Raw genomic sequence first — 14,076 nt, 5'->3', positions numbered from 1 at the left:
TTGTTTCTGAACCCTGCGGGGTGAAGCTGCTCTCTATATGACATTCACAATCTCAATGAGTATTGACGAAATTGAATTATTATGCAAAACACGAGTAGTATATTACTCTATAATACCCTGCCTGTTTAGTTTTACGTATATGTTACGTCTTTACCTATTAGTATATATGCGCGTACGTATAGTATCTTTGCACGCTACCGTATCTAAATACATGAGTAATTACAATTTGCCTGTAAGTGTAGATATACGTATACGTAAGCCTATATATACGTATTACTGATGTGTATTTGCCTGTACATGTCGAAATATTTATTGATAATACAACATTGCCTATTAGTATTTCTATACGTATGAATAGAATATCTTCACATGCTAATGTATCTAGTAATGTATGAGTAAATTATATTTGCATGATTAGACTTTAATTCTATACGTATGAGTTGTATTTCCATATTGCATGATTTTACTTTACTCTTTGCATAAATCCTAGTATATATATATATATATATATATATATATATATATATATATATATATATATATATACTCCATTTTGACTTATCTTGACATATCATCTTAACCGGACAGATCATGGTTTCTGTTAACAAAGGAATAGAGCAGGGGTAGACTGATCATTTTACAATTTAATAAGAAATAGCAATTGAAACATGTTTTCTTCCTCCGTCTCTCTCTCTCTCCTCATCAATTGAACCGGGAAAAGAAAACCCATTGAAAACGAAGGGGATTCAAACATCGAGCCAAAGTTATATACTTCAAGCACATGCCAAAAGTAAATCCAAAACTGAAAGAAGGAAATTTCTTCAAGTTTCATTTTCTTTTAATCAACTTCAAAGTTCAAAGTTTCAATTCGTCTAAGCTTCATTCTTGTTATAATCTATCGTTGGAGACAAAAATTACACTTGAGTAGCAGACCCAAATGTCTCTCAATCCAACAATTTATTTGCCGTGGATTTCCAGTCATCATATTCACCTACATTCATAGATAATACCACCAACATCTCAGCATCTTCTATCCGCTTAAAGACCCTTCTGTCACATCAGGAGAGCACTAGTAGTGGCCAGTAAAAAGAGACCAACTTTTCCCATGTACAAGAAGTTGATGCTAACCTGCACTGGATGGATAAGATGGAGGACCAAGACGACCCAACTCACCCCCTTGTGCTTTGAAATGGATGGGGGTGGTGGGTTTTGGGGTTCTCAAAGATCTTCACAACACTAATCTTCGTGACATGTCCACTTTTATTTCTCGGAATAGGTCGGTTTTCAGGATGATGTTGGATCCCTTTCTTCAGAGGTCCTGTTGAATCTGAACCTTTGGATGCTTAAGATGAAATTATCCTTGTTACCTTCGGATATTATATATTTGATTGAAAAAAGCGAATTGGGCCGAGCTATTTTCTCTGAAAAGAGTGGTGCTTCACTAGTGAGAGAGAGAGAGAAAAGGGAGTTGTAGCGGTGAGGAAGGATGAATAGAGAGCGCGTGTGTTTTTTTTTTCCAAAATCTAATTTGTGAAAAGAAAATGCCAAATGACCGTTATACCCACCTGATTTATTTGTTAGATGAGAAATAAATTTGGACGTTGGATGGAGTGTAATCTAACAGACATAGTGAGTTGTCAAGATAAGGTGTCAAATATAGCTATTAGGTAGCCAGCCCTATATATATTCTTATATATATATATATACTAGCCATTTGGCCCGGCCTATGGCCGGACTTGCTATATAGATAGCTAAGGGGATTGATAACCAAGCTCTCAAACCTTGATTTAGTGAGTGCAATGCGTACATTTTTTCTGGCTGATGCATCAGTAGTAAGTAGTAGCAAAAAACTCGATGTAAATTTCAAATCTAGATGAGAGTCCTACCTTAGCTTTCTCAGTTGCTTGATGAAGCATTTGGACAACTAACATGCCGATTGTAGCATCAATCTCATGAATGCATTTGATCTCACTCACCAAGGATCTTCTATATTGAGTTTGAGAATAAAATCTTCAAGAATATCCTTGAATGAGATTGATATTTTCTTCTCATAGACCATTTTTGAGAATAAAAATGGGTTAAGACTCTTTATTTTTCCGGTTATTTAAGTGTAATTAGAAGTCTTCGTATTTTACATTACTTTTTCTACGCTTATTATTTTGGGTCCATACTTTTTAGACTTTCTCAATAACTATTTTAAGCCTTTATGTGTTGTTTAAACCCATACATTGATATTGAATCTATTTCAAAAAAGTATTTTGCTTTGCATAATGATTAATTGAATTCAAATATACGAAATATAATTATTGGTCCTTTTGTGCTGACATTCTCATTCTAGGATCCATTGCTAGGTTCCAATTGTTTTCAACAATATTTAAAAGAGTCATAGCTTCTGATGGATTAATCGGCCCAAACAAATAAAGACATTAATGTACAATTCCAGTGGACAAAAAAGAGTGGTAAAAAATCCCATTTCTAAAGTCACAAACACCTCTCCTTTCTTCATGTTTTTGTCCACCACATCTATATAGGTGTGTTCCCCTGCAGATACCATGCCATATACTCTTAGCAGATGACTAACTCTCATTTTAATTACTACACAAATTCAAATATATATGCTATGTTTACCTGATGGAATATCTGGCGAGCTTCTCCATTTGGACTTGCAAATGGCACTACAAAGACCATCAGAAATGTCGCTCATCAAACATTTCCGGCCCATCCCTGTGCCATCGGTCTCTCGCAAATGCAGATTGTTCCAACTAATTTTGTTGTCTTGAGTGCTTCTTTGGTGACTTTCCTGATCCTAGACTCCAGAGAATTAGTCCTACTTAAGGTCTCCTGTAAGAATTATCACCAAGTAGAATATGAGTCAGTCATGTCACCTTATTAACCTTCTCAATCTCATAATTCACAGGTGGAGTGATAATGAACTACCATAATTCACAGGTGCAAGGGCAAACTAATAGGTTTACTTCAAACTCCAGGATCAAATGAACTTCATAAAATCAAGATACAACAGGGACTGGGACAAACATTGTTCACCAAAAGGATTTCCTCTAGTCCATTTTCTATGATACATTATGTACAGCATCGGAAGATCAAACATGGTTTATGTTGCTAATTAACATTGTTTTACATAAATGAGCTACTTCTCTTGCTCTGTATTCATTCTGCACTTCATCGATTAAAAAACAGCATCAAATGAAAGTAAGCTTACTTGATATCAAGGCCTTGGGTCGGGTCTTGAACAATATCTGATGACGTATAATTCCAATTACTTTCAATTCTACCCTTGATGAGGTAGGTTCATCAAGCTTGCTTGGGTCCCCATCTTTTTTCTTCTTCAATACCAACAATGGTTTTTTCAAGGACATTCTTGATCCAAACAGTTCATGGTACCCAACAGTGAAAGTATAATTCCCCTGAAAAGAAAAAAATTGAATCAGTTAATTCGACGAATCAATTTGGATCCCCCCATTTTCAATGAAACACCTTTAACATACCCAACCCCAATTTGGGATGGACCAGATGTTGTTAATTAATATATTGTAAAGAGATGTTTTTAAGAAAAATGAAAAATTAAGACTTTACCGAAACTAAGAGGCAGAGGCTTAACCGATTTCGAGGTTTTGAAGACGATCTTGAAAAGAAGGTTGAACTTCAACTACGCCTTGCATTTCTACAATTGCCCATTCTGCACACCCTTCTTCCCCACATCCACACTTCAATTTAATCTGCATTTCGTCTGTTGTCCTTTTTGGAAGTTTTCAGGAAGATTTAATTGAACATTTGAACCTAATAATAAAGAGTTTTATGAGGATTTGCCATAAAAATGAGGCGGGAGATCTCAACTTTCCCTCCAAATCTTGGAAAAGGGATGGGCACCTGATGAGCAAAGTGAGAGTTCTAATAACCAGTCTTCCTGAGTTGTCCCCAAACCTTGTGAAACTGAAAAGGCAAAGTAGAAATTGTAAATCCGAGTATGAGTCGATGGCCTAGAATGTCATCTCCTGTGAGCTACACTCGTTTAATTTTGGAAGAAGAGAGAGAGTTTGAAGAGATGAATTTTTTTTAGAGAGTTGGGAGTGTTTTGTAGAATTGAAAAAAGAGTACAGAAAGAGGTTTTTAACTATTTTGGGCTACGAACAATTGAAATTGGCAAAAAAGGGCGTAGAATTCTTATTTTTATGTAAAATCTAATGTGTCAGTCTCAGAGAAAAAAAGGGGGTTCACGTGGGTCACTGGGAGCATTCTCAACTACTTAGTATTAATGGTCTTTGATATATATATAAGAATTTTGCTCTAGTCACGTGACTTTTTTTCTCTCTCATTTCTTTCCATTTTTTTCTCCAATCTCACCCTTTCTCTCTCTCTCTCTCTCCACTTTATTGATTTTCTTTGACCCCACACTAGGAGTGATAATTTGGCCCTTAGGCCCTCAACCCAGCCCTCAAAAATGCGTGTCAAAACCCTCAAAAGTTGGCCCTCACAGATTTGAAGGGCGGGCTGGCTCGACCCTCATGCTTGTTAGGGGTGGACTAGGGTCTAGGTTCTGGAGCATGGTCCCGCCTTCATTTGGCCCTTCCAAGCCTTCACTTGGCCCTCAGTACTCATAAGATATATTTTATTTTTTTATATTATATATATAGGGTACCATAATTATCCCTATTTGAACTAAATATTTTCACTACAAATAATGTTTAATAATGATAGTTTACCACATATCATATGGGGTATTTTGTAATTTGAGTAAAAGAGATCAAATATAAAAAGAAAAGTGAACTATGATTATTTTATGTAAACCCAAAATAGGGGTGATAATTTATGTATTATACTATATATTTATGTACTATACTATATATTTGTGTAAACCCTAAAAGAAAACCACATTTTTTTGTTATTTTACATTATATTTATGTATTATACTATAATTATCTAAATTGTATAAAAAAATCATTAAGTTAGTTATTAATAGGGGATAAATTAGAACATAATATAACATATGTGCTTTTGTAATTGATTTAATGATATGTATATAAGTCATACATAAAAACAAATCCAATATAACAAAATAGTTACGTATGAAAAATGTAGATGTTTTAAGAATATCATCTATTCCACCATCTTTATCTATTTTTTTTTTTCTAAAAACATAATAATTAGTTTTGTATACTTAGTTAAAATTGATATTCATAATCAAAGTATGATAAAAATAAATAAAAAATCACAAAAAAAAATTTAACTAGTAAAGTATAATTAGATCGGGTCCAATCCGGCCCTCATTTGGCCCTAAAAAATGAGGGTCGAGGGGAGGGTTAAGGGCTTGAGTTTTCATGCTTGACCTTACTGGACCCGACCCTCAATCATGAGGGTTTTTATGGTTTAAGGGGCAGACTAGCCTGCCCGGCCCTTTTATCATCTCTACCCGCACACTCTCTTTCTCTCTCCTCTATCTCCACTTTATCAAACAATTTCACGTGAATGACTTTTTCATTCTCCTCAATTTTTTCTCCCTTCCAACCCTACACACTATTTCTCATACTTTTCTCACTCTCTCCTCTCTATCACTTCTGACTAGACCAGATACTCTCTCTCTCACATTAAATAAATAGTTTAGACTTTTCTATCTCATTTCACTCCTTCTCCTTCAATCCCAGCAACCCAATCTCCCTCTCTCCTCGATCTCCCTAATCTCCTGATCCCTGGGACATGCTGAAATCAATTTTGTAAAATCTTATATATCGGATCTTGCTGATATATGGACCCCTCTTCAAGGAAAATTAGCTCAAGCATGCTAGTCTAAGCTGCATTTGAAAATTTTCATGAATAATACAAAAGATAACAAGGCTATGAAAGAGTACTTGACAAAGGTAGAGAAGGAGGTTGGTAAGAAGGTATGCATCAGCTAATTCTTTCGGTGGCTATTCCTGTCATCTTATGTACGTTTCGAACCTTTTTTTTTTCTTAATAGAATTAACAGACACCAATTGTTTTGTTATAAATGTTACTCAATTACAAGTTTACAACCTTTTTTCCATGACTTATTCCGTAAATTCAATGGCATAACAAATCACACAGGGTTACAATTGATAAATCATCAACATTTTCAGCATGAATTTTTCACGCTTCTACTATCAGGCCTTCCAATGAACAATTCAGTCTCCACATCATATTCACTATCTTAATTTTCTACTGCAGTTTCGTTCTCCACCTCAGAATTTTGACTATTCTGACTGTTTGGTATGACTTGCAAATCTTGTGTTATCAAGTCCAATAATGGCTGCTGTCCACACTTCTCATATAACACGGCATTTTCCTCTGCTAAGACCCTTTCCTTTTCTTTAAGTTGCTCAATCTTGTCTTTATACAACTGAGCCTTTTGTGCCCTGATGAGGCTTAAGCTTCGCTCTAACTGATTCTCCATCTCGTGTAGTTCATCAGTAGAACACGATCCCAAATCTTCTCCCAATAGCTTCTGTCTAGAAGTTTCAAGAAACTTAATCTTCTTTGCCATGGTCATAACTTCATCCTTGAAAAGCTGCGCATTTTCTATTACTTTGTTGTTTCCCTCCGTGTCATTGTCCCTATTGTGTCTTTGATAGCGATCTATTGTCTTTGGCAAGCTGGTGCTACAGAACTTATAAAGCTTGCCTCTAGGAGAGAAAACAATAAGACCAACTTCAGCATCACAAAGAACGGACAACTCAAAAGCTTTCTTCAACAAACCATTTCTTCTCTTTGAAAATGTTACTTGTCTACTTGTTGCGTTCTCTATACTCTTCATTTGTGTTTTTCCCCTCACCATCTCGATCGATGTCCTCTCTTTTCACTATTAACACTATTAACAATAAGAACAGCAACAAGAACGTTAACAACTATGTAGTTGACAAGAAACTAGATGATGAAGAAGTGGTGTTCTTACGTTTCGAACCTTAGATTCATTTATCTTTGAAAATGATGTTCAATTCAGATCAACATGCCGCTAGGAGTTATATGATTCATCATGGGTTAGGGGGTAACGAATCAAGCAGTAGCTAGACTTGCTAGCAATGTTTTTGAGTGTGGTTGATGATGCTATTTTGAACTTTGCCCCTCCACTGAATGTATAGTGGAAAAAACTCTCTGGTACTGAATGTATAGTGGAAAAAACTCTCTGGGGTATTTATGATACAAGTCATTGAATGCAGCTGACAAGGTGTTCCTCTCTACCTATATTTTGGTACATTTAACGTCCAAAGTTCCTATATATTTTGGTGATGATGCATGAGGATGATAATATATCGAGCAGGTGTGTGCACTTGCTTAGCATTGTTCCTAGATTATTCACATTTTTATGTTATATTATATTCTAACATGGTATAGGCAATCTTTTCAACTTATAGTTTTCTCATATGGATTTTTACGGTTATATGTACATGTTGTGTGGTAGTGTTGAATTTGCTTCTTTATAAAAGAGATGTGAAGATTGATGTGCATTGTTGGTAGTGACTCGATGGTATATAGATCTACAATGAATTTTTTTAATTGCTTTGTTTTTCTATTAGGTCTATTTGAAGAAAATTTGAATGTGGGGAATTTTATCGTAGTTGTCTTTTTTCAAAGTCAATTGCTTTGGTTGGTTGGTTCGAAGTGGGTATCAGCCAAAGATTTGGCATGTTAGAGATACTCTGTAATTGATCGATTTTCCTTCAAAATGGAGAGAAGTTGAAACCTGATACGGGTGGTATTGGCCACTGATTGCTGCAAGACATGACATTGAAGGAAACTTCAAGTTTCTTTGGCAGTACTGAAGCCAACAAGCCAACAACTGTGGAACACATTCAACTATAAAGAAAGAAGTGGAATGAACACATTGCTTGGGAAAAATAAAATACATAGTAGAAAATATTCTTATATTAGTTAGTTTAAATTGGTACTCGCCTCTTGATATTGTTGTGTTAAGGTTGTAGTATTATTCTTTTATATTAATATATGTATCTATCAGGGAACATTTGTATAGGTTTATCTTAGTTTTGCCTGTAAAATGTTTTTGTTACATTTTAATATACATCTCACATATTCTATTACTATCTTGAAAAACAACGCATTAAAATCAAACAAGAGGATGAAGAACTAAATGCCAAGAAATAATGTTTAGTAATTCAGGTAATTTACTCATTCAATAATGGTTATAAATAAAATATTGAAATAATAAATAACTGACGCATAAAATTATTCTTATTGCAGGACAGATTGCAATTGACTCATCAATGGACTCCTGACATAAATAACGAAGTGCGGCAAAAAATTTACGTTGCAGACATACAAAAAATATGCTCAAGTTATATGTTGAAAGTTACTTTTATTAAATATTTTTGTTATTCCAAGGGATAATATACATACATTAAACTCACTCTTCGGTCATTGTTTTTCATTTAAACTATTTGTGATGAAGCTTACTGCAACAAATACACTTTGCCAATTGTCTTTCCAATATGCAACATATGTTGGTAGTCAATTACACTGGAGTTTTTTAGTCGGCTGTTCAACGAACATATCATATTCTATGTTGGCTATATTTCCATGGTGGTTATAGAAATATTCTTACAATGGTGTTGTTTTACCTATATTCTTTGAATTAATTGTGTTCAGCTCATTGTCTCATATTCTGCTATAGGTTTTCTTTCAGTATGATTTACTGATTACTGAGTAGCTTGTTTAACTTGGTTGTTGAAGCTCAACCTTTTAGCCAATGTTGCACATTGTTTGATAGTTATCTGATTTTGAGCTTAATGCTTTAAACCTTGGTGAATCTATAGACTCGGTAAATGTATATATCGTTGAATCCTCTGGAATAGGCTCTGGGCAGAATGTCATATTGCTAGAACTAGCAACATTTGAACAATAATTGATAGGATCAGTACAACTCCCAATCTTTAGGTCTATAGAAAACCCGCGACACAAGCATTCGCCAGAAGGTGCTGCTAGGTCCCATACTCCTTCATCGGCAACCTGACAACTTATTGCAACAGGAACAATAATAACCCAAAACTAGAAATAAAACCCCTTAAAAAAATATTAGCAAAACATAAACTCTTCAAACAAACTATACATATATATATTATAAACAATGAATCATTAGCTATCAATATACATATGTATATTATTTATTCAAGTAGACTTTAGGCTTTTGAGTCATTAGCTATCTATGTAGCAAGTCCGGCCATAGGCCGGGCCAAATGGCTAGTATATATATATATATACGGTTAGGCTATAGTGATGATCTTATCTCACACCCCTCTTTGTCCCTCCGATCAGATCTAATTATGATAAAAACTCAAAATTTCAAAAACCAAAAAACCAAAAAATAAGAATTTTTTTATCTTCTTCTTCTCCACTAGAAATACAATATGTTGGCTGTTGTCATCCAAAACACACAAAGAAAAGATAATATGGCGTTGTTAATAATTATTATGGAAGATCGTTAAAGGAGTAAATAACTAAATATCAAGGTAGCGACAGTAGGTTCGGTAAGAGGTAGGTTAAGATAAGAGTTCTTTTGTCGGCGAACCAACCAGTAGCTACTGGGAGTTTCTATATATGGGCTGTTTTAAATAAATTTGAGTTTAATAGTATTTGGATGGATTGGATTAAAGGAGCTCTCACAAACAACAACGTCTCTATTCTTTGGAGGCTTTTGGTACACGAACCTCCCAAGAATACTGGCACCCATAACTGAACTACCACAAGATGGATTTCCCTAAGACCAATTATTAATCGTTTGTTAATATATCATTGGGTACCTTATATTGTAGATATATTGTAGTCATTATCGTGTGTGCAAAAACCATTTATATTAATTAGATGATTTTGCAGCCCAAGCACTTCGTTTACCTACGCCGAATCCGTATATGGAACCTGGTGTTTCATTCAATCATGGAGTGAATTTTGCGGTAGCGGGATCAACAGCACTTAACACTTCAGTCTTGATTGATAACAGAATTCTTTCACCAGTCACCAACAGCTCTCTTCTTGTTCAACTGGATTGGTTCTTGGCTCATTACCAAAACCAAAAAATACGAAATTTTTTATTTTCTTCTTCTCCACGCCAAAAACCATCTTCTTCTTCAATGCTTCACCAGATCTAGATTCGAAAATTTCTGGAGTGGAGAAGAAGAAGATAAAAAAATTCGTATTTTTTGGTTTTTTGGTTTTTGAAAATTTGAAATTTCGAGTTTTTATCAAAATTAGATCTGATCCTCTCATCCTGAGATCTGAGGGACCACGAGGGGTGTGAGATAAGAGTGTCACTATAGCCTAACCGTATATATATCGGATATCGGGAAGGATAGAGGCACATTCACTGTAGCTACATTTTTTTTTTTTTTTTTTTTTGATCAGCAAAAAGCGAGGTTGTTAACGGGGTCCGCGACATTGTAAATTAATCAAAGCAAAAACATGGACTTAAAAGTTGAATTAAAGATTGATTTTTTGTAAATATAATCTCCCCACCATGGAGAACATGCTCATAAAAATTCAGCTCATTCAAAGAAATCTAACCTTAGAACATGCTCACAAAATGTTTGGACTATTAGATAAAAATCTAAAAAATGAATACTAATTTTTACATGGTTAGACATATCCAAATATTATAATTTTTTGTGAGAATGATCTTCATGGTGGGGAGATCATCTCTACAAAAAACCATACCTTAATTCATTTGTATGTGAAAAATCTGGCTATAATGTGCGCATAAGAATGTGCCTCTATCTATATATATATATATATATATATATATTAATCCCTTGCATAAATTTTAATTAACTAAAAAAAAAAAATTCATAAATCTTAAACATATTCCAACGGTGTCTAGGCAATTTGAAAGATTGAGGTTACTTAATTAGAACCGTGCTTGTACGAAAATCCTCCCTCATCTTTCTTGTGACCTGACTGTTAGTTTATGCACACGTATTCCTAGCTTTATTGCTACGTTAGCAGCAACTTAGGCCTACATTGTTCACTTTGAATACTTAAAAAAAATAATATAATTCAAGTAATAATAAATTCCTTGTGTGCATAAGATCTAATTTTATGCTTGCATGAGATTAAGGTCTGGTAATAATAAAGAATTTGAACATACTTATCGTAGGAGAAAATACAATAAACAATTGCATAAGTTCTCACCGCAGCATAGTTCTTCTTTTATTAATAAAAATCATCAAGATCCCTTGCCGCCATTGTATTTATTCGTTATGGTTGACGAAACTCCACCTAGTGAGAATCCCCTTTCGGACTTCTATACTGCATTACAGGAAGGACCTTCTTCCTGCATCAAACTTGAGAATATTGCCGGCGATTTTCGAATCCCGCCTAATGTTTTTGGTTTGTTACCTGTTCATCATGGTTTGGATCATGAAAAACCGTACAATCACCTCCGTAGGATTCAGCAAGTAGCCACAACATTTCACCATCCATCTGTCTCTACAGAACATATCTTGCTTCATTTGTTTCCTTTCACTTTAGCGGATAAAACGTCAGTTTGGCTAGCAGGACAACAACCCCAATCAATAGAAACATGGAATAAACTTGTCCAAGCTTTCATGCTACAATTTTACACTTCGAAGAAAACTACTGAAATGCTTAAGAAAATCCAATTCTTTCGTCAAAATCCTCATGAATCATTTATAGAAGCATGGAGTCGATTTACTGATTTTCTTTTAGAATGTCCTCATCATCAGCTTGACACCGTTGTCCTTGTTTGTTCATTCTTTAATGGACTTTCCGATCATCAAAAAGAAACACTTGATATAATGAACGGCGATTGCTTCATGGACAAAGGAGCTACTGAAGCATATACTTTTCTTGAAAAACAAGCAACAAGAGGTACACATTGGGGTAACATTGATTCTTCTAGGTCATCTAAGGATAATGTTACAAAAGCTACATCTATTTTTGAGGTAAAACCCGATCCCGAATTAAAAAATTTGATAGAATCCCTCACTAAAAAAGTAGATGCCCTCGCAGTTCAAGTAAACGAACAACTCCCACAACAGGTCATGAACGTTAACACTTCCCCATGTATTCTTTGTCTTAGTCCTGACCATCCTGATACTTATTGTCCCTTGTTATATGCCTCCCCTTCCCAACCATCAGAAGAGGCATGTGCATTCAACATTCCTAATGCACCTTGGAGACAACATTCGAATTTCGCCTAACGTCCTAATACACAATAGATGGCTCCTCCAGGTTTCGCCAATCCACCTGTTCGACCACCTAACAACTTTATTCCATACCGCCAAGGAAATAATCAGCAATACCAACAAAGTCAAAATTAGTTTCAAAGTAATTCCAACGCTAACTACCAAAACAATCGCAGCCTTGTCCAGCAAATCCTAGTTCTGGCTATAATCAATAACTTCTCAGCAATAATCGTGAACTAGTCCCTATTGCACAACCTATGCCACTTGCTACTGATAGGAGAAGCGAGACTTTCTTTGCTTACATGAACCAACAATCCCAAATCCTAACGTCTATCAAAGAATCACTTTAACAATTAGCACAAGAAAAGAGTCAGAAAGGTGTGTTTCCTGGCCAAGCAGTTCCGAACCCTAAGCCAGTGAACAATGCCTTTGAACTCACTAATGCACCTGGTACAAATGTTCCAAACCAAGGTGAGGTGAATGTAATAACTACTTTTCGTTCTGGCAAAACCGTTGACAATCAAATCCGTATGCCAGATGATCAAACAAAGGTAACTGGAGGTTCCAATGAATTTGCTTTCGATAATGAACCTACGATGGAAACACCAAGTTCAACAAAGTCACCATCTAATAAATTGGGAAACGAGCAAGCGGATCCTTTTGCCAAATTCCGCCCTAAGGCACTGTTTCCTGCCTGTTTGGCAAAGAATAAACTTGACGAAAATTTTGATAAAATTCGAGAAACTTTTAAGAATTTGACAATCAACTTATCTTTTCTCGATGCCCTAAAACAATTGCCAAAACATGCAAAATTTCTAAAAGATATGTGCACCACAAAAAGGAGAACAAATGTTCCTCAACAAGCATTCCTTACCGAACGGTTTTGTCCATTACTAAATATAATGGTATAGTCAAATACAAGGACCCTGGTAGACCAACAGTTTCATGCATATTAGGTGACAAATATACGACTACTTCACTACTAGACTTAGGAGCTATTGTGAAGTTACTTTCTTATTACTTATTTAAACAACTAGGTCTTCATGAGCTTAAACCTACCACGATGACTCTATAATTAGCCGATCGTTTCATTAAGTATCCAAAAGGCATTATGGAAAATGTTCTTGTAAAAGTCCAAACTTTTTCTATCCCGTCGATTTTGTCATTTTGGATACAGAAGTTGTCTGTGACTCCATTCCTATCATATTAGGGCGTCCGTTCCTAGCAACTGCTAATGCTCTCATAAACTGTAGGGATGGTTCCGTTACCATGTCCTTCGGAAATCTTTCGATCGAGGTTAATGTGTTTAAGTTGATGAAACAAATTTCAGAGAATGACAATGATGGTGAGGTTAACATAGTGGACACCCTTGTACAAGAATATTTAACAAACTCTTTTCCTGATGATGAAGTACACCAATTTCTTTCATTTCGTGATTCTAAATTTGATGTTGATGCTTATTCATAGGATGTAAGTGCGTTATTAGAGTCAATACCACTATTTGATCTTACTACCGTCCTGTCAAGCGACTTGGACGAACATCAATCTATTTTCTCTATGGAAGACGACTTTCCTCAAGACTCTTTAATACCCACTCCTCTCACCCCTGACTTAAAGCATATTCCTTCGGATTTAAAATACGTACATCTATCTTAATCCAGATGGTAATCACCCAATTATCATATTATCACAATTGATTGACGATCAGGAATCCCAATTAATTAATGTCATTCAAAAATACCATTCTACTATTGGATGGTCTCTCGATGACATTAAGGGCATTGACTCTAATGTGTACACCCATCGCATACATCTTGAAGAAAATGCCAAGATGTTGCGTGAACCGCAACGTCGTCTAAATCCCACCATGAAGGATGTGGTACAGGAAGAAGTT

At 35.2% G+C, this 14,076-nt stretch overlaps 1 long non-coding RNA gene, 1 other non-coding gene and 2 pseudogenes across 2 annotated transcripts; 1 reads left to right on the top strand and 3 right to left on the bottom strand.

Annotated features, from left to right (window-relative positions):
* Positions 1-3,200: 3,200 nt before the first annotated feature.
* On the bottom strand, positions 3,201-3,743 carry LOC147509731 (uncharacterized; annotated as a pseudogene).
* Positions 3,744-5,474: 1,731 nt separating this feature from the next.
* On the top strand, positions 5,475-8,560 carry LOC147509729 (uncharacterized). Its single transcript, XR_015218591.1, has 2 exons — positions 5,475-5,897; positions 8,230-8,560. It is a non-coding gene; the product is annotated as an uncharacterized LOC147509729 (long non-coding RNA).
* LOC147509730 (MADS-box protein SOC1 pseudogene) lies at positions 5,974-7,290 on the bottom strand (annotated as a pseudogene).
* A 3,058-nt stretch (positions 8,561-11,618) lies between the features above and the next one.
* On the bottom strand, positions 11,619-11,723 carry LOC147509728 (small nucleolar RNA R71). Its single transcript, XR_015219633.1, has one exon. It is a non-coding gene; the product is annotated as a small nucleolar RNA R71 (small nucleolar RNA).
* Positions 11,724-14,076: the final 2,353 nt, after the last annotated feature.

Source organism: Coptis chinensis, chromosome 3, assembly GCF_015680905.1.
Source record: "Coptis chinensis isolate HL-2020 chromosome 3, ASM1568090v1, whole genome shotgun sequence".
Classification (NCBI taxonomy): Eukaryota; Viridiplantae; Streptophyta; class Magnoliopsida; order Ranunculales; family Ranunculaceae; genus Coptis; species Coptis chinensis.
The sequence above is the reverse complement of the archived record's forward strand: the minus strand, read 5'-3'. Positions and strand labels throughout refer to the sequence as shown.